General features: G+C 46.1%; 1 pseudogene; it reads left to right on the top strand.

Annotated features, from left to right (window-relative positions):
• The first annotated feature begins 15,351 nt into the window (after window positions 1–15,351).
• Window positions 15,352–15,771, top strand: LOC142862386 (cytochrome c oxidase subunit 7C, mitochondrial pseudogene; annotated as a pseudogene).
• Window positions 15,772–20,645: the final 4,874 nt, after the last annotated feature.

The raw sequence follows: 20,645 nt of genomic DNA, 5'->3' as shown, positions 1-20,645 counted from the left end.
TCATGCCTGTAATCCCAGCACTCAGGGAGGTTAAGGCAGGAGGATCATTTAAGGTCAGGAGTTCGAGACCAGCCTGGGCAATATAGTGAGACCTCCACCCTTTCATCTCTACAAAAAATAGAAAAATTAGCTGGATTAGCTGGGCGTGGTGGTATGCTCTCATAGGCCTAGCCACTTGGGAGGCTGAGGCAGGAGGATCACTTGAGCGCAGAAGTCTGAGGTTGCTGTGAGCTAGGCTGATGCCATGGCACTCTAGCCTGGGCAACAGTGAAACTCTGTCTCAAAAAAAAAAAAAAATGTTAAAGAACCTTCCTTCCAGATAAGGAAGGGTAAATATTTCACTTCAGAGGTTCTTGCTGAAATAGAACCATTTGGCTTCTTCAGTGGTCTGCTATATATGTCATAACTGAAATTATTCCTTCATGCTGACACGGAGGCAAATACAGGCTTACTCTATAAGGTCTGTTCCACTAACACTATCTGAAGGTCACACTGCTTGGCATGGTGTTTGGACCATCCCCCAGGCATGCTACCCCTCAGGGGACCCACCCTGCTGGGCCCTGGAAGAGGCTACTTAGAAAAAGCATGACTTGCGGTGACTTTTAGGCGAGGAAGAAGCAGATGGCCGAGTATTACATCACCTCGGGTAAGGAAAACAGGAATATGAAAATAATAGGATTGCAGAAAAATAATAGTTTAATCTCCAAATCATCAGTGAGCATCTGGGAGGTGTTTATTCCCAGCAAACACCAGGGATGGGAGAGGGCTAATAAAAACCTGGCCCACTACTGCCCAATTCCAAACTGATACCACATTTTTCACCATTTTGTTAAAATACTAGTGGCCATTTACTAAGAATTTTAATTATTAATATATTTATTTCGGCCAGGTGTGGTGGCTCACGCCTATAATCCTAGCACTCTGGGAGGCCGAGGCAGGAGGATCGATCGAGGTCAGGAGTTTGAAACCAGCCTGAGCAAGAGCAAGACCACGTCTCTACTAAAAATAGAAAGAAATTAATTAGCCAACTAAAAATATATAGAAAAAATTAGCTGGGCATGGTGGTGAATGCCTGTAGTCCCAGCTACTTGGGAGGCTGAGGCAGGAGGATCACCTGAGCCCAGGAGTTTGAGGTTGCTGTGAGCTAGGCTGACGCCACAGCACTCTAGCCTGGGCAACAGAGTGAGACTCTGTCTCAAAAAACAAACAAACAAACAAATATATATATATAGATATATATATTTCTAACCATTACCACTCCTCAAACTCTGGGAGGTAAATAGTATAAAATTCCTGTCTTTACATAGGAAGAAATTGCACTCAGAAAGGTTAGTAACTTGCCCCAAGCCACACAGCTGGTTAAGTGGCACAACCTGGATTTGAATCCTGGGTTTTCTGACACCAAAGATATCCCCTACCTAAAAACCACCTGAGGGCCATAAAAGAGGAAACATTTTTCTGATCATCTTATAATGTACCAGTATGATGCATGAAATTCCAAACACCTAGTCATTCTTAGCAGTTGAATCTTTTCTTTTTTCCTTTGAGACAGAGTCTCACTCTGTTGCCCAGTCTAGAGTACAGTGGTGTCATCATAGGTCACTGCATCCTCAAACTCCTGGGCTCAAATGATCCTCCTGCCTCAGCCTCCTAAGTGGTTAGGCCTATGAGAGCATACCACCACATCCAGCTAATCCAGCTAATTTTTCTATTTTTTATAGTGATGAAAGGATGGAGGTCTCACTATGTTGCCCAGACTGGTCTCGAACTTCTGGGCTCAAGCAATCCTCCTACTGTGGCCTCCCACAGTGCTGGGATTACAGGCTTGAGCCATCGTGCCTGGCCTGAATTCTTAGTCTTATTAGTGCTCTGGTCATGGAACATAGGTATTGAGTGGTCAGCCCTGACCCTGGTTCCTCCATTAGCCCTGTGATCTTCAGCACATGTGACTTTGCAGAACATATGGTTGTTGGGGAACTCATGTATCATCCTACAGCAGACAAGCCTATACTTAGCTCTGGGGAATTACATTTTTGGAGGGCTGAGAGTTTCATTGTATATCTTATTTCCTTTGGTATTGTCAAGGTGATACTAGGACCTAATCTCCAACCTATAGTGTAATGACAGAACGCTCTAACTCGGTGTTTGCCAAACTTACTTGAGGGTATTATAAAAAACAATCATAATGTATTAACACAATTCTGATGGAAACCACGAGGTATATTGTACACCTGGATTACAGTGGATGGCAAAGATAAAACTGTCTCAAAGATGAAAGAATTGCTGTTGGAAGAAATTATCATGATTTTACTCATGTTACAGATATTTACTGAAACATGACGCAAGGTACAGGCTGGGTGTCATGGCTCACACCTGTAATCCCAGCACTTTGGGAGGCCAAGCCAGGTGCATTGGATCACTTGAGGCCAGGAGTTAGAGACCAGCCTGAGCAACATCTCGAGACCTAGTCTCTATTAAAAAAAGGAAAAGAAAAGAAAATTAGCCAACTGTAGTGGTGTGCACCTGTAGTCCTAGCTACTGGGGAGGCTGAAGCAGGAGGTTCTCCTGATCCCAGGAGTTCGAGGCTGCAGTGACCTATGGTCGGGCCTCTTTATTCCAGTGTGGGCAACAGAGCAAGACCCTTTCTGTTAAAAAAAAAAAAAAAAGACAAAGTACATAATACAGACTATCAGTCATCACATTGAAGACACACAGAAGCACAAAAATTAATTAATAATCTGCTGCCCATGTGGGCCATATCCAGAGCATACTTTCTATATGTCCAGGCACCATGCAATCTCTCTCAGGGGGCTTTCTGGCATCATGTGGCCTATGCAGCTATACTTGGCTCCATGCTTAGAAGGTTTTTAAGCTTGGTTTAATGATTTTCTGTTGCCATCTTGAAATTTGAACAACCAGTGCTGTTTTTTTTTTTTTTTTGAGACAGAGTCTTGCTCTGTTGCCCAGGCTAGAGTGCCGTGGCCTCATCATAGCTCACAGCAAATTCCTGGGCTCAAGTGATCCTTCTGCCTCAGCCTCCTGTGTAGCTGGACTACAGGCTTGGGCCACCATGCCCAGCTAATTTTTTCTATTTTTAATAGAGATGGGGGTCTCTGCTCTTGCTCAGGCTGGTCTCCAACTCCTTGACCTCAAGCAATCCTTCTGCTTTGGCCTCCCACCCAATTTTCAAAAAAAGGGCAAAGGACTTGAATAAACACTTCTTTACAGAAGATATACAAATTGCCAACAAGCAAATAAAAAAAAAAACATCACTAATCATTAGGGAAATGCAAATCAAAACCACAATGGGATGCCATTTCAAACTCCGTAGGATGGCTACTATAAACAAAAACAAAAATAGAAAATAACAAGTGCTGGCTAGAGTGTGGAGAAATTGAAACCCTTATGTATTGCTGGTGGGAATGTAAAATGATGCAACTGCTAAGGGTAATAGTATGAAAGATCCCCCTTTCCCTAAAACAGAATTATCATACAATTCAGCAATTCTAATTCTGGGTATGTAGAATTGAAAGCAGGGACTCAAACAGATATTTGCACACCCATGTTCATAGCAGCATTATTCACAATAGCCAAGACGTAGAAGTAACTCAAGTATCCACTAACAGATGAATGGCTAAACAAAATGTGGTGTATATACATACGATAGAATATTATTTAGTCTTTAAAAGAAAGGAAATTCTGGCCGGGCGCGGTGGCTCACGCCTGTAATCCTAGCTCTCTGGGAGGCTGAGGCGGGCGGATTGCTCGAGGTCAGGAGTTCGAAACCAGCCTGAGCAAGAGTGAGACCCCGTCTCTACTATAAATAGAAAGAAATTAATTGGCCAACTAATATATATAGAAAAAATTAGCCGGGCATGGTGGCAAATGCCTGTAGTCCCAGCTACTTGGGAGGCTGAGGCAGGAGGATTGCTTGAGCCCAGGAGTTTGAGGTTGCTGTGAGCTAGGCTGACGCCACAGCACTCACTCTAGCCTGGGCCACAAAGGAAACTCTGTCTCAAAAAAAAAAAAAAAAAAGGTAGATGTCACAGGGAGAGCTCCCAAGCAAGGGGATCAACAGGTGCAAGGGCCCTGAGTTGCAACCAGCCTGGCATGTTTGATGTATAGAAGTAATGCTAGTCTGGGGGAAGCCAGGCAGAGGCAAGACTGCAAAAAACCTTGCAGGAAAAGGTAACAAGTCTGAGTTTTATTCCACTTGCAATGGAAAGCCTTTGGAAGCTTCAGAGCAGGGAAGAGGCATCACGTATGCTTTCAGATGATCACCCTTGCTGCTGTGTAAGTGGGAGAGGCAGAGAAATCAATTAGCAGGCTATTGGAGACGATGCTGGCTTGAATTGACACCATACAACGCAGATATAGCACATTTTTCATAGAATGCTATGGCATATTGGAGCCATGTACGCAGGGCTACTTGAGGGATTCCATGCAGGGGTGTGGGAGTGATAGAAATGAGAAAAAATAAGGCTATTTCCCAGGTTGTGGTGTGAGCAAATGGTGTGTTGGTACCATTTATTGAGATGGGAAAGGCTTGGGAAGAGGCAAATTTGGGTCAAGAGTTCTGTTTTGATAGTGTTAAATCTGAGATGTGCATGAAATGTCCAAGTGGAGATGTCAAGCCATGAGTTGGGTATATAAGAATGTGGCCTTGGCCGGGTGTGGTGGTTCACACCTATAATCCTAGCACTCTGGGAGACTGAGGCAGGAGGATCGCTTGAGCTCAAGACCAGCCGGAGCAAGAGCAAGACCCCATCTCTACTAAAAATAGAAAAAATTAGCCAGGCGTGGTGGTGTGCACCTGTAGTCCCAGCTACTTGGGAGGCTGAGGCAGGAGAATTGCTTGAGCCCAGGAGTTTGAGGTTGCTGTGAGCTAGGCTGATGCCACGGCACTCTAGCCTAGGTGACAGAGTGAGACTCTGTCTCAAAAAAAAAAAAAAAAAAAAAAAGAATGTGGCCCAAAGATGCAAATTTGAGAGTCATCAGCCTAAAGATGTACTTTAAGGATAAGTATGAAAACAATGTTAGAGATAATTGCTTGAGGAAAAGGAAAGTTACACATTTTTAAGTGCAATTAAACAAATTTTAAAAACCTAGCGTCATTCATCTTAAAGGCCCTTAAAATGTCCCTGCAAGCCCCCTTCAGAATCTTAAAGTGTGAACTCTTGCTCTTGGCCTTCTAATTAATCCTGCCTGAAAGTCTCAAGGGCCATTCACAACAAGCAAAAAGCCTTTTATCATCATTTATAAAAAAGGATCCAAAAGAGCTGCTTCTTTTGCTGTATTTGCATCACATCAGTGCTGCTTCTGAGGTTTTTTTTTTTTTTAAATCCCAATTGTGCAATATGTAGGCCACCCTATAGTTTAAATAGGCATTTCCAAATTTGCCTTGGGGAAGTAACCAATTGATGCCTGTCTCCATGGGAAAGCAAGCTCTGAGCTATACACTTTTGGAACACAACCTGCTGCTATCAAGTTAGTAATTGCCACCGCATGGTTTCAGTCAGACCCAGCCCCTAACTCCACGGAACTATTATGTAATAATAAAAATAGTAATGTTAGATAGCATTTATTGAGCATTGCAATGATCTGAATGTGTCCTCCCAAATTCATACTGTTTCCCTGAAAATAAGACCTCCCCATAAAATAAGCCCTAGCAGGATTTCTAAGCATTTGCACAATAGAAGCCCTGCCCCGAAAATAAGCCCTAGTGATGGGCGTGGCTACGCAGCGCATCTGCACAACCCATGCATTTTGTCTCGGAGCGGTAAAGAAGACGAGCAGCCCTTCTCATCTGCCCCATGAGAGCCCTGTTGCTCGACATGAGAGATTGGGGCCAATGGTTCTAAAGGAAATAGAGTCGCAAGAAATTCAGGATGGAATTCGGGGTTTGGAGAGTTATGATAATGTTCCAGAAGAAGACGACTTAACTATATTTGAATAAATGTAGATTGTTGAACCATTTGTTATTTAAAAAAAAAAAATAACAAATCCCCTGAAAATAAGGCCTAGGGTGTCTTCTTGAGGAAAAATAAATATAAGACCCTGTCTTATTTTTGGGGAAACACGATATGTTGAAATTCTAACCACCAAGGTGATGGTTTTAGGAGGTGGGGCCTTTGGGAGGAGATTAGATCATGAGGGTTGCATCCTTGTAAAAGAGCCCTCAGGGCACAAGGAAGTTATGTCTGTGGACCAGAAAGTGGACTCTCTCCAGACACCAAATCTACTAGGTCCTTGATTTGGGACTTTCCCAGCCTCTAGAACCAGGAGAAATAAATTCCTGTTCTTGTTTTGTTTTCTTTTGTTTTTTGAGACAGTCTCACTCTGTCCCCCTGGGTAGAATGCGGTGGCATCATCATAGCTCACTGCAACCTCAAACTCCTGGGCTCAAGCAGTCCTCCTGCCTTGACCTCCCAAAGAGTGCTAGGATTACAGGCACGAGCCACCACGCCCCCGCCAATTTCCTAGTGTTTAAAACTCACCAGTTTATGAGATTCTGTTATAGCAGCTTCCGGCTTATAATGGGTACTCAAATATTTATTGAAGGACTGAAGTAGAGTCACAGATATGACCCCACAAAACACATAACTGTCATCACTTGACTGGCTCCACGTGGACTATGGCCTCGGGAGTATTTTGTGTGGTTTCCAAATTCTGCAAAGGGAAAAAAAAAGTTGTATTAGTTCTCAACATTTATAAACTGGGAAATTGCAATGAAAATACAAATGTTTAAAATTTTCACTTTTCTTGAAATCTGGCAACACAAGTTAACATATTCCCACAAGTTAACAAGCAGGGAGGGTTGAGTAGGGGCTACTTTAGCCCCATATCTGCTACTACATCATCTCCTGTAGACATTTGATCTTGCACCTTCCAACTATAAAATTCCCTTATTTTAGAAGTGAGAAGACAGGGACCCAGCATAGCAAAGTGACGTCCTCCAAGGGATTCAGGTGCAGCCTCTTTCCACTGCCCAGGGTCCAGAGGTGTCCTGACAATCCGTATTTGTCGTGTCTACCCACAAACACACATGGATGAAAATGAGTGTGGGCATAAAGACTGAACAGAAATGTACGGGCCACGTACCATTATCAAGCAAAGGAAAAAGACTAAACGTATGTATTGGATCGATACAAAAAGGATCCTGTCAGTTCAAAAATTCCAAGGCAACACAATTTCTACCACCCTTGGTCACAAGTTTGGACCATTGCAATCCCAGGATCTTTCTACTTGTTTAAGGAAATAACTAAGTCCAGGTTCATGTCTATTTCAATTGTGAGTCAGCCTTGGTTTCACTTTCTAAATCGTTTGGTTATGATCTGATAAGATGTTGAGAGATGAGTAAAAAGAAAAAAATCAGAGGGTAGGGTGGAGTGAGTAAAAAATAGCTGGTTTAGGGGGGGCCTCCGGGGAGTAACCATGTAGTAATTAGGGACACCGGAGGACAGAACAGGTCCAAATGTTAATTAAAGTGTCTCCTCCTCCTTTACTCTCTAGGGCCCCCTGGAACTTAATCACTCTCCCCTGGCCATTCTCCCCTCCCCCAGGCAGATCGTCCTTCGATGGGGGCAGGAAGGATGCCAATGTCCCCGGAGAACCAGACAAACAAAAGCAACGACGCCAGGACCCGTTCAGTAAATCATTGATCTGGAAGTCCGAAAGTCTCAGACACACCTCTCTGATTCAGTGTTGTATACGCAGGCCAGGGCTTCTCCCGTTCTAACGCGCTGAGGAGGGTCACTCAGGGATTCTGTCAAAGTGCAGACTCCGACGACCCAGCAGGTGTGGGGGCAGGGCCTGAGGCTGGGCATTTGTACGCAGCACCCCGGGACGTGCTCCGGTCGACAGCCCTGGGGTGGGCCACTGCTTCCCAAACTTGCCTGCCCATTTGAATCACCGGAGAGCGGGTGGGGGGTGGGGGGTGATGTTAAGCACTATTGATGGCTGGCTGGGTCACATCACCAAATTCTGATTTGATTCGTGTGGGTGAAACCTGAGCATTAGGAGCTTTTTTTGTTTGTTTTTCAAAGCTTCCAAGGAGATTCTAGAATGAAGTAGAGGTTGACACATACTGCCTTAGACTAGAGCAGCAGCTCTCGGACTTGAGGGTACACAAGGTGACCTGGAGACTCTGTTTAAAAAAAGACTGCAGGGCCCCACCCTCCTGAGTTCCGGATTCCACAGGTCTGGGCGTGGCCTGAGAATTTGCATTTCTAGGAAAGCGTTGCTGAATCTGCTAGTCTTGGTGGTGGTGGGGGGGATCACACTTTGAGAGGCACTTCCTGTGGGCTGCGGAAGAGGTGAGGGGCCCTGCAGACGACAGCTGTGTCACCGAGGGGAGGCCACTCACCTCCACTTAAGCGAGTGTAAGTCGCCAGCGCCCAGGAGTTCTGTTGGCTCTCCTTCTCTTGCCACCTGGGGAGGACTGTCCACCAGCTGCAGCCGGCCCGTGGAGCCCTCCCTGCTCGTGCCACAGGACTCGCCAGCTCTTCCATCTCTCCTCTCGCTGTGTGCAACCCCCTTTGCCTGGTTCAGCACCACTGTGGCCCTCCGGAGCAGAGGGCGGTGGGCTTGTCCCCAGCGGGTGGTGCTGTTGGAGAAGATAAACTCCTACACCCAGGCACTCGGGACATCTCCCACCAAGTCTGGATGGTGGTAGAACATCCACCTTTGCTCCAATAAAATCCCATGATTCCATTCCAGAGACGTGGCTTGGCCACCTTAGTTCTTTTTTTTTTTTTTTTTTTTTTTTGAGACAGAGTCTCACTTTGTTGCCTGGGCTGGAGTGAGTGTTGTGGCGTCAGCCTAGCTCACAGCAACCTCAAACTCCTGGGCTCAAGCAATCCTCCTGCCTCAGCCTCCCAAGTACCTGGGACTACAGGCATGCGCCACCATCCCCGGCTCATTTTTTCTATATATATTAGTTGGCCAATTAATTTCTTTCTATTTACAGTAGAGACGGGGTCTCGCTCTTGCTCAGGCTGGTTTTGAACTCCTGACCTCCAGCAATCCACCCGCCTCTGCCTCCCAGAGTGCTAGGATTACAGGCGTGAGCCACCTCGCCCGGCCTTTTTTTTTTTTTTTTTGGAGACAGAGTCTCACTTTGTTGCCCAGGCTAGAGTGAGTGCTGTGGCGTCGGCCTAGCTCACAGCAACCTCAAACTCCTGGGCTCAAGCGATCCTCTTGCCTCAGCCTCCTGGGTAGCTGAAACTACAGGCATGTGCCACAATGCCCGGCTGATTTTTTTCTATTTTTAGTTGTTTGACTAATTTCTTTCTATTTATAGTAGACATGGGTCTTGCTCTTGCTCAGGCTAGGCTTGAACTCCTGAGCTCAAGCAATCCTCCTGCCTCGGCTTCCCAGAGTGCTAGGATCACAGGCGTGAGCCACCGCGCCTGGCCTAAGAATTCTTTTATGGGGACCAGATGGAAGAATGTTCAATGTAGGGACTGCCCCTGATAAGACCAGGCTATTTTCTGAATCAGTACAGTGTCTCTTCCAGCTATTTATTTATTTACTATATGCACTCAGGCTGGAGTGCAGTGGTGTGAGCACAGCTCGCTGTAACCTCCAATCTGCCTCAACCTCATGAGTAGCTGGGACTATAGGCACACACTGCCACACCTTGCTAATATTTAAAAAAAATTTTTTGTAGATCCAGTGTCTGTCTATGTTGCTCCAAGCTGGTCTTGAACTCTTGCCCTCAAGCAATCCTCCCACCTTAGCCTCCCAAAGTGCTGGGATTGCAGGTGTGAGCCACTGTGCTCAGCTTTCAAGCTTTTACTTCATGCTTTACATTCAAAAAAGAAGAAAAAAAAAGCATGCTGTATATTTACCATTAGGCTTGAAGATGAAGCAGAGATGAGTCCCAGTAGATCTTTTTAAATATCCATATTTTGGCCAGGCACAGTGGCTCACGCCTGTAATCCTAGCACTCTGGGAGGCTGAGGCCGGAGGATCCTGGAGGTCAGCAGTTCGAAACCAGCCTGAGCAAGAGCGAGACCCCATCTCTACTAAAAACAGAAGGAAATTAATTGGCCAACCAAATATATACAGAAAACGTTAGCTGGGCATGGTGGCACATGCCTATAGTCCCAGCTACTCAGGAGGCTGAGGCAGAAGGATTGCTTGAGCCCAGGAGTTTGAGGTTGCTGTGAGCTAGGCTGACATCATGGCACTTTAGCCCGGGCAACAGAGTGAGACTCTGTCTCAAAATAAATAAATAAATAAATAAATATCCATTTTTATTTTCCTCCAAGAAACTTCTGTTACTTATCTATTTAATTTTTTTCAAGGGCATTTTCATAAGCGGTAGCCTGAGTTAGATAGTATTTTTATTTATTTATTAAGTATTTTAAACCTAGTCAAGTGAAGTAGTGGGAAGGTAGTACCTTTAAATTTTGAATAGCCCTAGGCCAGCTCTGTGGCTTAAGCCTGTAATCCTAGCACTCTGGGAAGCCAACGTAGGAGGATTGCTTCAGGTCAGGAGTTTGAGACCAGCCTGAGCAAGAGTGAGACCCTGTCTCTACTAAAAATCAAAAAATTTTTAAAATCTGTACCCCCATAATACGCCGAAATACCAAAAAAAAATCAAAAAATTAGCTGGGCATGATAGCACATGCCTATAGTCCCAGCTACTTGGGAGGCTGAGGCAGGAGGATCGCTAGTGCTCAGGAGTTTGAGGTTGCTGTGAGCTATGATGATGCCACGGCACTCTACTCTGGGCAACAGAGTATAAGACCCTGTCTCAAGGGGCGGGGGAGGGCGTGGGGAGGAATGGCAGGGACAATATATGTAAGCCTAACAATATTTGTACCCCCATAATATGAAAAAAATAAATAAAAAACAAAGAAAGAAAGAAATCCTAATCCCCGAGGTGATGTCTGAGGAGGTCAGGTCTTTGGGAGGTGATTAGATCATGAGGGAAGAACCCTCACGGATGGGATTAGTGCCTTATAACACAAGCCCAAAGGAGATTGTTTCCTCCACCAACATGTGAGGACACAGCTAGGAGACATCCATGAACCACAGCCTGAGCCCTCATCAGATACCAGATCTTCCAGCACCTTGATCTTGGACTTTCCAATCTCCAGAACTGCGAGAAATAAACTTCTGTTATATATATATATATATATATATATATATAACCCTGTCTCAAAAAGAAAAGAAAAAAAAATCTTGGAATAGCCCTAGAGATATGGGAAGTCAACTGTCATTTGTTAAGCACCTACTATGTGCCAGGCAAGCCTCTTTGTGGTCATTAGCTCATGTATTGCAGTAGAAAGCTCTGCTATCATTGGGATTATGACTATCTGGAATGTTTTCCTAGAAAGTTTGCAAGAATATTTTTTTAAAGCAAAATGATCTATTCAGTTAAAGCATTTCCCCACAGAGAAAATGATGCAGATACTGAAGAAGGCTGCAGGGCTGAGAACCTGTGTGGGCCATTATGCCACTGAAACTTTCTGCGTCTCTTAGGCTGACTATTACGATAGAACTCCTGGGGAGAGCTGGTTATTTAATTACACCACAAACAAAGTTTTAGCAATTGCTTCTAAATGGTTCTTCCAGGCCCATAGGGCACCCAGGCTGGGTTGGTGTGTAGTAAGGCTAATTTCTGCCTGCTGGCAGAGACTTTTAAGTATTTGTTATCGTTGTTGTTACACGTAGGCCATAAATTATATAGCAAAACAATGCCATGTATTTGGCAAAGGACCAATATTTTTTTTTCTCTCTAAAATACTATATTGAACATTGGCCATGAAAATGACTATGTTTGTTCATTTAATAAATATGTTCTTAGGTACCTACCACATGCCAGGCGCTGCGCTTACGATGGTGAACAAAATAGACATAATCCTTGCCCTAAAGCAGCTGCACAGCCGGCACACGAAAGAGGTATCGCAGGTAGATCAGCCTGAATCTGTGCAATGGCACTTGTCCCTGTGCTGCGTACACGCCAGCCCAGTTGTACAGCGGAGAGGGTAAGATCAGGGGTATCATTTATAGTGGAAGTCCGGGGAAAATGACTTCAGCTGGGCCTTAGGGGTTCAGGAACAAGGGTTTAGGTAGGGAGCTGGGGAAGGGAAGAGAGAATCTGCTAGAAGTAAAAGGTCCCTGCGGTGGGAAAGAAGTTGGCAACATCTGGGAACTGAACGGAGAGTGAGGCAGGAGAGAACAATAGGTTTCTTCAGAGAACCTTACTGTATACACCCTCGAACAACACGGCTTCCAACGGCAAGGGTCACTGCTACGTGGATTTCCTTCCACATCTGCCACACCTGGGACAGCGAGAGCAAGCCCTCCTCTTCCTCTTCCTCCTCTGCCTCCTCAGCCTGAAGACGATGGGGATGGAGGACTTTTTGGTGACCCACTTCCACCTAATGAGTAGTACATGTGTTTTCTCCTTCTTATGATTTTCTGAATAATGTTTTCTTTTCTCTATCTTACTTTATTGTGAGAATACTATATATAATACATATAACATACACAAAATGTGTGTTAATTGACTGTTTATGTATCCGTAAGACTTCCAGTCAATAGTAGGCCATCAGTATAATTAAGTTTTGGGGGAGTCAAAAGTTATATGTGGATTTATTTATTTTTTATTTTTTATTTTTTTTTGAGACAGAGTCTCGCTTTGTTGCCCAGGCTAGAGTGAGTGCTGTGGCGTCAGCCTAGCTCACAGCAACCTCAAACTCCTGGGCTCAAGCGATCCTTCTGCCTCAGCCTCCCGGGTAGCTGGGACTACAGGCATGCGCCACCATGCCCGGCTCATTTTTTCTATATATATCAGTTGGCCAATTAATTTCTTTCTATTTATAGTAGAGACGGGGTCTCACTCTTGCTCAGGCTGGTTTTGAACTCCTGACTTCGAGCAATCCGCCCGCCTCGGCCTCCCAGAGTGCTAGGATTACAGGCGTGAGCCACCGCGCCCGGCCTATATGTGGATTTTTGATGGTGCAAGGGGTTGACACCCTCAACCTCCACTTCAAGGGTCAACTATACTTATTTATATGTGCATATATATACACACACATATATACATCCATTATCTATATACATACATATGTAATATATACGCACACATATATACATATAAAATATATATGGAAAGAGAGGCAAAGAGGTTTATTACAAGGAATTGGCTCATACAGTTATGGAGACTGAGAAGTCCCACTGTGTGCTGAGAGCTCAGGAAAGCCAATGGTCTAGTTCCAGTTCGAGGCCAAAGGCCTGAGAACCAGGGGAGCCAGTGGTACGAGTCCTAGTTCCAGAGCAGAAGACTGATGTCCCAGCTCAGGCATCCAGGCAGAGAGAGTGAATTTGCCCTTCATAGCCTCACTTTTTTTTTTTTTTTTTTTTTTTGTATTTTTTTTCAGACAGGGTCTCACTTTGTCACCCAGGCTGGAGTACACTGGCCTCATAATAGCTTACTGTAGACTTGAACTCGTGGGCTTAAGTGATCCTTCTGCCTCAGTCTCCTGAGTAGGTGGGACCACAGGCTCACACCACCATGCCTGGCTACTTTTTTAATTTTCTGTGGAGATGGGGTCTTGCTGTGTTGCTCAGGCTGGTCTCGAACTCCTGGCCTCAACTGATCCTCCTGCCTTTGCCTCCCAAAATGCTGGGATGACAGGTATGAGCCACCAGGCCTGGCCAGCTCATAGTATTGCTGCATTGAACCATGAGTGCGACCGTGAATCAGGCCACACCGGCCATGGAGAAGGCCAAGGGAAACTTTCAAAGGCCTCTGAGCCAGGCAGTTGGCCTATATCTGTGGGTGGGGCTCCCTTGACTATAGCCAGGTTCAAGGTCCCCAAGGTTCTAAACAGAACAGGGTCTATGCAGAAAAAAATTGCTATTGGATCTTTCCCCAAATCCCCACCGCAGGTTCCCTGTGTATTCCCACCTCACTGGCAAGTGGTCATTATGGCTTTCCTCCTCGGTCCTTAGGAGAGGAAGTGTGGTTTGTATCTGGCACGTGGAAGGGTTAATAAGCAAAAGACTCCAGTCCTTTGTGCAGTATTAATAGTCAACAGCTTTGGGGCAGGCACAGGAACAGGTTAAATGAATTGACTTCGAGACTTTGAGAGCAGCTTGAAATCTTCCCTCCTTCAAAAAGTATGTGCAAGGCCGGGCGCTGTGGCTCACGCCTGTAATCCTAGCTCTTGGGAGGCCGAGGCGGGCGGATTGCTCAAGGTCAGGAGTTCAAAACCAGCCTGAGCAAGAGCGAGACCCCGTCTCTACTATAAAAAATAGAAAGAAATTAATTGGCCAACTGATATATATATAAAAAAATTAGCCGGGCATGGTGGCACATGCCTGTAGTCCCAGCTACTCGGGAGGCTGAGGCAGAAGGCTCACTCAAGCCCAGGAGTCTGAGGTTGCTGTGAGCTAGGCTGACGCCACGGCACTCACTCTAGCCTGGACAACAAAGCGAGACTCTGTCTCAAAAAAAAAAAAAAAAAAAAAGTATGTGCAGTGGTCCAGGGATGAGCACATGTAATTCGCCAAAGGAGGAAGTGGTAGCTACCTTCAGAATTAACTGGGGGGCTTTTAAAAATATATAGATGCCTGGGCTACACTGCAACCCATTTAAATCCAGATTTCAGGGGGTGAGACCTAGACATGTTACTGAACCAAATCAGGATCCGCTCACCCAGTGCAGCAAAGCCAGACACTGACACCGAGATTTGCAGTGAGAGAAAGACAGACATTTATGGCAGGTGCCAAGCAAGAAGAACAGGCAGCTAATGCTTAAGACCCAAACTCCCCAGTGGCTTACAGGCAAGGGTTTTTACAGGCAGGGGTACGTTTCAGGAAAGCAGAAGTAGCAGGAAAATCGGAAATCAATACGTGGAGGTTATACATTGGTTTGGTCCAAAAAACACAGGATATCTTGAAGTGGGGGCTTACTGGTCATAGGTGGATTCAGAGCTTCTTTGATTGGCAATTGATTAAGGGAGCAAGGCATTGTCTAAAAACTTGGGGTCAAGGCCAGGCGCGGTGGCTCAGGCCTGTAATCCTAGCACTCTGGGAGGCTGAGGTGGGTGGATTGCTCAAGGTCAGGAGTTCGAAACCACCCTGAGCAAGAGCGAGACCCCGTCTCTACTATAAATTGAAAGAAATTCATTGGCCAACTAAATATAGAAAAAAAACTTAGCCTGGCATGGTGGCGCATGCCTGTAGTCCCAGCTACTCGGGAGGCTGAGGCAGGAGGATCGCTTGAGCCCAGGAGTTTGAGGTTGCTGTGAGCTAGGCTGACGCCACGGCACTCACTCTAGCCTGGGCAACAAAGTGAGACTCTGTCTCAAAAAAAAAAAAAAAAGAGGTCGTGAAGAAAGGACTTAGTGTAGAACCGCCATTTCCTCCGTCTTCTTTCTCCGCGCGTTTCGCGGAGCTCTCGACAGCGCCATGTCGGCACAGAGCATCCGGAGGTTCACAACCTCTGTGGTCCGTAGGAGCCACTATGAGGAGGGCCCGGGGAAGAAGTTGCCGTTTTCTGTGGAAAATAAGTGGCGGTTACTAGCTATGATGACTGTGTACTTTGGATCTGGATTTGCTGCACCTTTCTTCATAGTAAGACACCAATTGCTTAAGAAGTAAAGATGTTTTAACTCATCCATTTAACAGATATGAAGAGCATTTTAAGAGGTGCAATCTCTTTGAAAAATGGATCAAACTCTTGAACTCATGGCATACTAGATATGTTTGTAAATAAACTTAAGATATGAATAAAAAAAAACAAAAAAACTTGGGGTCAGTGGAAAGGAACGTTAAGGTTTGGCATGTGGGTGTGACTCTCTCCAGGGCCCTTGGGGGAAAATTTAGAACAAAGACCAGCAGTCAGAGTTCAGTGCTCAGTTCTCCCTTATCTCAGGTCTATTTGATAGTGGTCAGCATTTCCCATCTGGTGGGAAAATGAGTCCAATTCAATCTATTTTTTCTTTTGTCATTTGTGTTTTGGTGTCATATCTAAGAAGGCTTTGCCTTGCCCAAAGTTACAAAGATTTATTCCTATATCATCTTCTAAGAGTCATGGTTAAGCTCATACATTACTGTTCAGTTTTTGAGGTGAATGTCCAAAAATGTTCATATAAAAATTATACCTAGGGCCGGGCGCGGTGGCTCACGCCTGTAATCCCAGCACTTTGGGAGGCCGAGGCGAGCGGATTGCTCAAGGTCAGGAGTTCGAAACCAGCCTGAGCGAGACCCCGTCTCTACCAAAAATAGAAATAAATTAATTGACCAACTAAAAATATATATACAAAAAATTAGCCGGGCATGGTGCCGCATGCCTATAGTCCCAGCTACTCGGGAGGCTGAGGCAGTAGGATCACTGAGCCCCGGAGATTGAGGTTGCTGTGAGCTAGGCTAATGCCACGGCACTCACTCTAGCCTGGGCAACAAAGTGAGACTCTGTCTCAAAAAAAAAAAAAAAATTATAGCTAAAAAGGGACATGTTCCTTCTGTCCAAAAGACACATCTGGTTGGAGGGTCAAAACACACCTGTGTCTATCATCACTGCTAGTCTAGTGCCCAGGAGGTAGGTAGTCTTGGGTAGTGGTTCATGGAGCAGATTCCAAAGTAGGACCACCTAGATCAGGGGTTTGGCAAACTTTTTGTAAAGGACCAAATGGCTTTGTAGTTCCTGTGGAATCTGCCCCAACTACTTGAGTCTGCCAATTGTTGTGTGAATATAGCCATTGAAAATACATAACAAATGAGCATGTTCGTTAAAAATGTATAGGGAGTGGAGGTGAAAGTTCTAAGCCTCTAATGTGCCTTGGTCTTCCTGGTGACCAACCTCCCTCCTGAAGCTATGGGAGGCCATCAACCATCTGTTGTCTCATTCGCATATAAAAGACACTCTTAGCACTCCGAGATTCCTAGGGTTTTAGGAGCTATTTGTCAGGAAAGGGTATGAAGACCAAATAGCTTATTATTTTTTTACAAAGACACTAGCTGGGTCTGAAACAGTCTTGGTGACACAGTTGGTTTGCTTGCCTAAGGCCTGTCTTGCCTCTTTGAACACCAGCCCCGGGAGAGCGGAGCCAGGACCACGTCTGACTAGAACTGTCACCCACAGTCTGCAGGACTCAGAAAGTCCGGGAAGCCAGACTGCTATCCCTAGCAACTTAACCTGTAGGAAGTCGGATCACTCTCTCTAGCAGCCTGTTTAGGAAGCCAAAACAATAACCCCTGTGACAACTGGCCCCAAAAGGCCAGGATTTGATTAGTAATTGAAAGCCTCCTTAATTTTTGCCACCGCTCCTAGCTGAAGACCAACCAGAGAAAGCCAAATAGGCATGCCCTCGCCACGCTCGCAGGACACCCCACTTCTGGGGATAACCCACCTCCCGCTTCCCCAGGTCAACACTCCCCATCAGGGCACACCTGACGCCTTGGCTTTTCCTCTGGGAACCTTTGCCGCCTCTCTGCCTGCCTTGACGCCTCGGTCGGCCACAACTCAGGTGAAGGTGGCTGAGCCCCCTGCTCTAGAAAACTCTGGTCCAGCGGTGGCTCCCGCCTGTAATCCTAGCACTCTGGGAGGCTGAGGCGGGAGGATCATTTGAGCTCAGGAGTTCGAGACCAGCCTGAGCAAGAGCGAGACCCCATCTCTGCTAAAAAAAATAGAAAGAAATTAGCCAAACAACTAAAAATATATAGAAAAAATCAGCCGGGCATGGTGGCGCATGCCTGTAGTCCCAGCTACTAGGGAGGCCGAGGCAGGAGGATTGCTTGAGCCCAGGAGTTTGAGGTTGCTGTGAGCTAGGCTGATGCCGCGGCACTCACTCTAGCCTGGACGACAAAGCGAGACTCTGTCTCAAAAAAAAAAAAAAGAAAAAAAGAAAATTCTAAATACATGGTTTGTTCTCATTTGGTTGGTCTTCATGTATTCCTACAACCTCCACCCTCTGGTCAGGGTCTGGCACACGGGCAGTGTCTGGGCAGTAGCTGTGGATGAACACTGCTGCAGAGGGGCCGGTGTGGTCCTTGCATTGTCCCCTGCCTGGACACTCAAGCCCATAGCACACTGGCTGGACTCAGCCCCACCCACTCCCTCTCTAGAACTCCAGACCTGCCCGCACAGTGGCCGACTCCCCATCTTACCTGGGCATCCATAGGCCCCTGGGACTCAATGTGTCCCAGACCTGCTGATCACCTCCTCCTTCCCTCTGATAGCGCCTCGCTTGGTTTCCTGGCCCAGGATCCCGCCAGTGTCTGGCTGGAACCTGGGAATCAGCCTGCCTCCTGCTCCCAAGCTCCCTGACCTACGCTCAGTCAGGCAGTCCCGTCCGTTCTTCCTCCAGACTGGCAAGTCCTCGCTGTCCTCCGCCCCTTTCCTGGCTTGGCCTTTGCTGCTGCAGCAGCCCCGGACTCAGTCCCGCCGCTGCCTTTGATCTGGCCTCCTCCAAAGCAGCTGGGGATGTTTCATGTCCCTAAACAACCCGCTTCAGACCAGGGGGCGCTCCTGCTTAACGACCCTTTGGGCCGGGCGCGTTGGCTCACGCCTGTAATCCTAGCACTCTGGGAGGCCGAGGTGGGCGGATCACTCAAGCTCAGGAGTTCGAGCCCAGCCTGAGCAAGAGCCAGACCCCGTCTCTACTATAAATAGAAGGAAATTAATTGGCCAACTAAAAGTATATAGAAAAAATTAGCCGGGCATGGTGGCGCATGCCTGTAGTCCCAACTACTCGGGAGGCTGAGGCAGGAGGATTGCTTGAGCCCAGGAGTTTGAGGTTGCTATGAGCTAGGCTGACACCACGGCACTCACTCTAACCCGGGCAACAGAGTGAGACTCTGTCTCAAAAACAAACAAACAAACAAACAAACAAAAACGTTTGGTCCCCCTTAGATGGAGCCTAAACTTAGGAGGCTTTCCAGAGCGCCTCTGCCCTGGTTCCTGCCCACCTTTCCAGCTTCAGCTCCAGATCCGGCTGCCACTGTATCCAGGCAGGGGACCATGTGGCTCCCAGAACCCACAACCCCCCCTGCCTGTCCCTGCTGTTCCCGCCAGGCACACCCACCCTCCTTCCCTCGCCCACTCGCAGGCTGCTCCTCTGGCCTACAAGTCCCTGCCTCCCTGGGAAGGCACCTCCTCACTGAGCCACAGTCCTCCAGATACTGAGGGCTCTGGGCTCATTTTCCTAGCATGAGACTTGTTTGTCAAAAATATAAATTCCTTAAGGGCAGGGTTTAATTTTTTTTAACGTTTGTCTTCTCAGAACCAGACACAATGCCTGGCACTTGGCAAGTATCAAAACATAAATATTTGTTGAGCAAATAAATAAATGTTTGCTAAATAAATGAACTGTATTAGGGCTGGGTGACCCAACATAGCTTATTAGCCAGTAGCAAAATAAGGGAGCCCCCAATTATTTGGAAAGAATTTGCTATCTAACAGTTGACTAAAAGCATTAACGTGTCATTATGAGAAAATGGGGACTTTTCTTTATATTCCTTTTACTGTTTAGTCTTTTTTGTATTATTATATTCTCCACAATTACAGAAACTTTTATTAGCTTTTTAGTTTTTGAGACAGAGTCTCACTCTGTTGCCTGGGCTAGAGTGCCGTGTCGTCAGCCTAGCTCACAGCAACCTAAAACTCCTGGGCTCAAGCCATCCTTCTGCCTCAGCCTCCCAAGTATGGGACTACAGGCATGCACCACCATGCCCGGCTAATTTTTTCTATATATACTTTCAGTTGACCAATTAATTTCTTTCTATTTTTAGTAGACACGGGGTCTCACTCTTGCTCAGGCTGGTCTCAAACTCCTGAGCTTGAGCGATCCACCCGCCTTGGCCTCCCAGAGTGCTAGGATTACAGGCGTGAGCCACCACGCCAGGCTTTTATTAGCCTTTTTTATTAGCATCTATGGGAGAGACGTCTTTCATATTTCCACACCCCCCAGAAAAAACTCTTAACCTCTATTTAGTAAAATGCGTGCTTTTAATCTCACATCTCCTTTGTTGCCTGGTTTCCATGAAGCTCAGAGCTGAATTTGTGGCCCATACTTTGTAACTCTGCAGCACCCCGGCATGGATTTCTGCCTACTGCTTCTCAATTATTTAACCCTTCTGTTTCTTCTTGACTTTTTTTTTTTTTTTTAATTTAAAAAAAAATTTTGAGACAGGGTCTTGCTCTGTCACCCCGGCAATGGAGTGCAGTGGTGTCACCATAGCTCACTCTATGTAGCCTCAAACTCCAGGGCTCAAGGGATCTTCCCACCACAGCCTCCTGAGTTGCAAGGACTGCAGGAGTGCACCACCATGCCCCGCTAATTAAAAAAAAATAAAAATTGTAGATAAGAGATCTCACTATGTTGCCCAGGCTGGTGGCAAACTCCTGGGCTCAAGCAATCCTCCTGCCTCGGCCTCCCAAAATGCTGGAATTACAGTGGTGAGCCACCATGCACAGCCTATACTATGTCTTTTAAAAAAATTAACAGAGTTTTTAAAGAGCGATTTTACAGAAATAGCAAGTTTGCAAAAAAATTGAGCAGAAAGTACAGGGAGTTCCCATATATTCCCTTTTTTTCCTGGAGATGGAGTCTCAACTCTGTTGCCCAGGCGTCAGCCTAGCTCACAGTAACCTCAAACTCCTGGGCTCAAGCCATTCTTCT

The sequence above is a fragment of the Microcebus murinus genome, chromosome 19 (genome assembly GCF_040939455.1).
Source record: "Microcebus murinus isolate Inina chromosome 19, M.murinus_Inina_mat1.0, whole genome shotgun sequence".
Taxonomy (NCBI): Eukaryota; Metazoa; Chordata; class Mammalia; order Primates; family Cheirogaleidae; genus Microcebus; species Microcebus murinus.
This window is presented reverse-complemented; position numbering and strand designations above follow the sequence as displayed.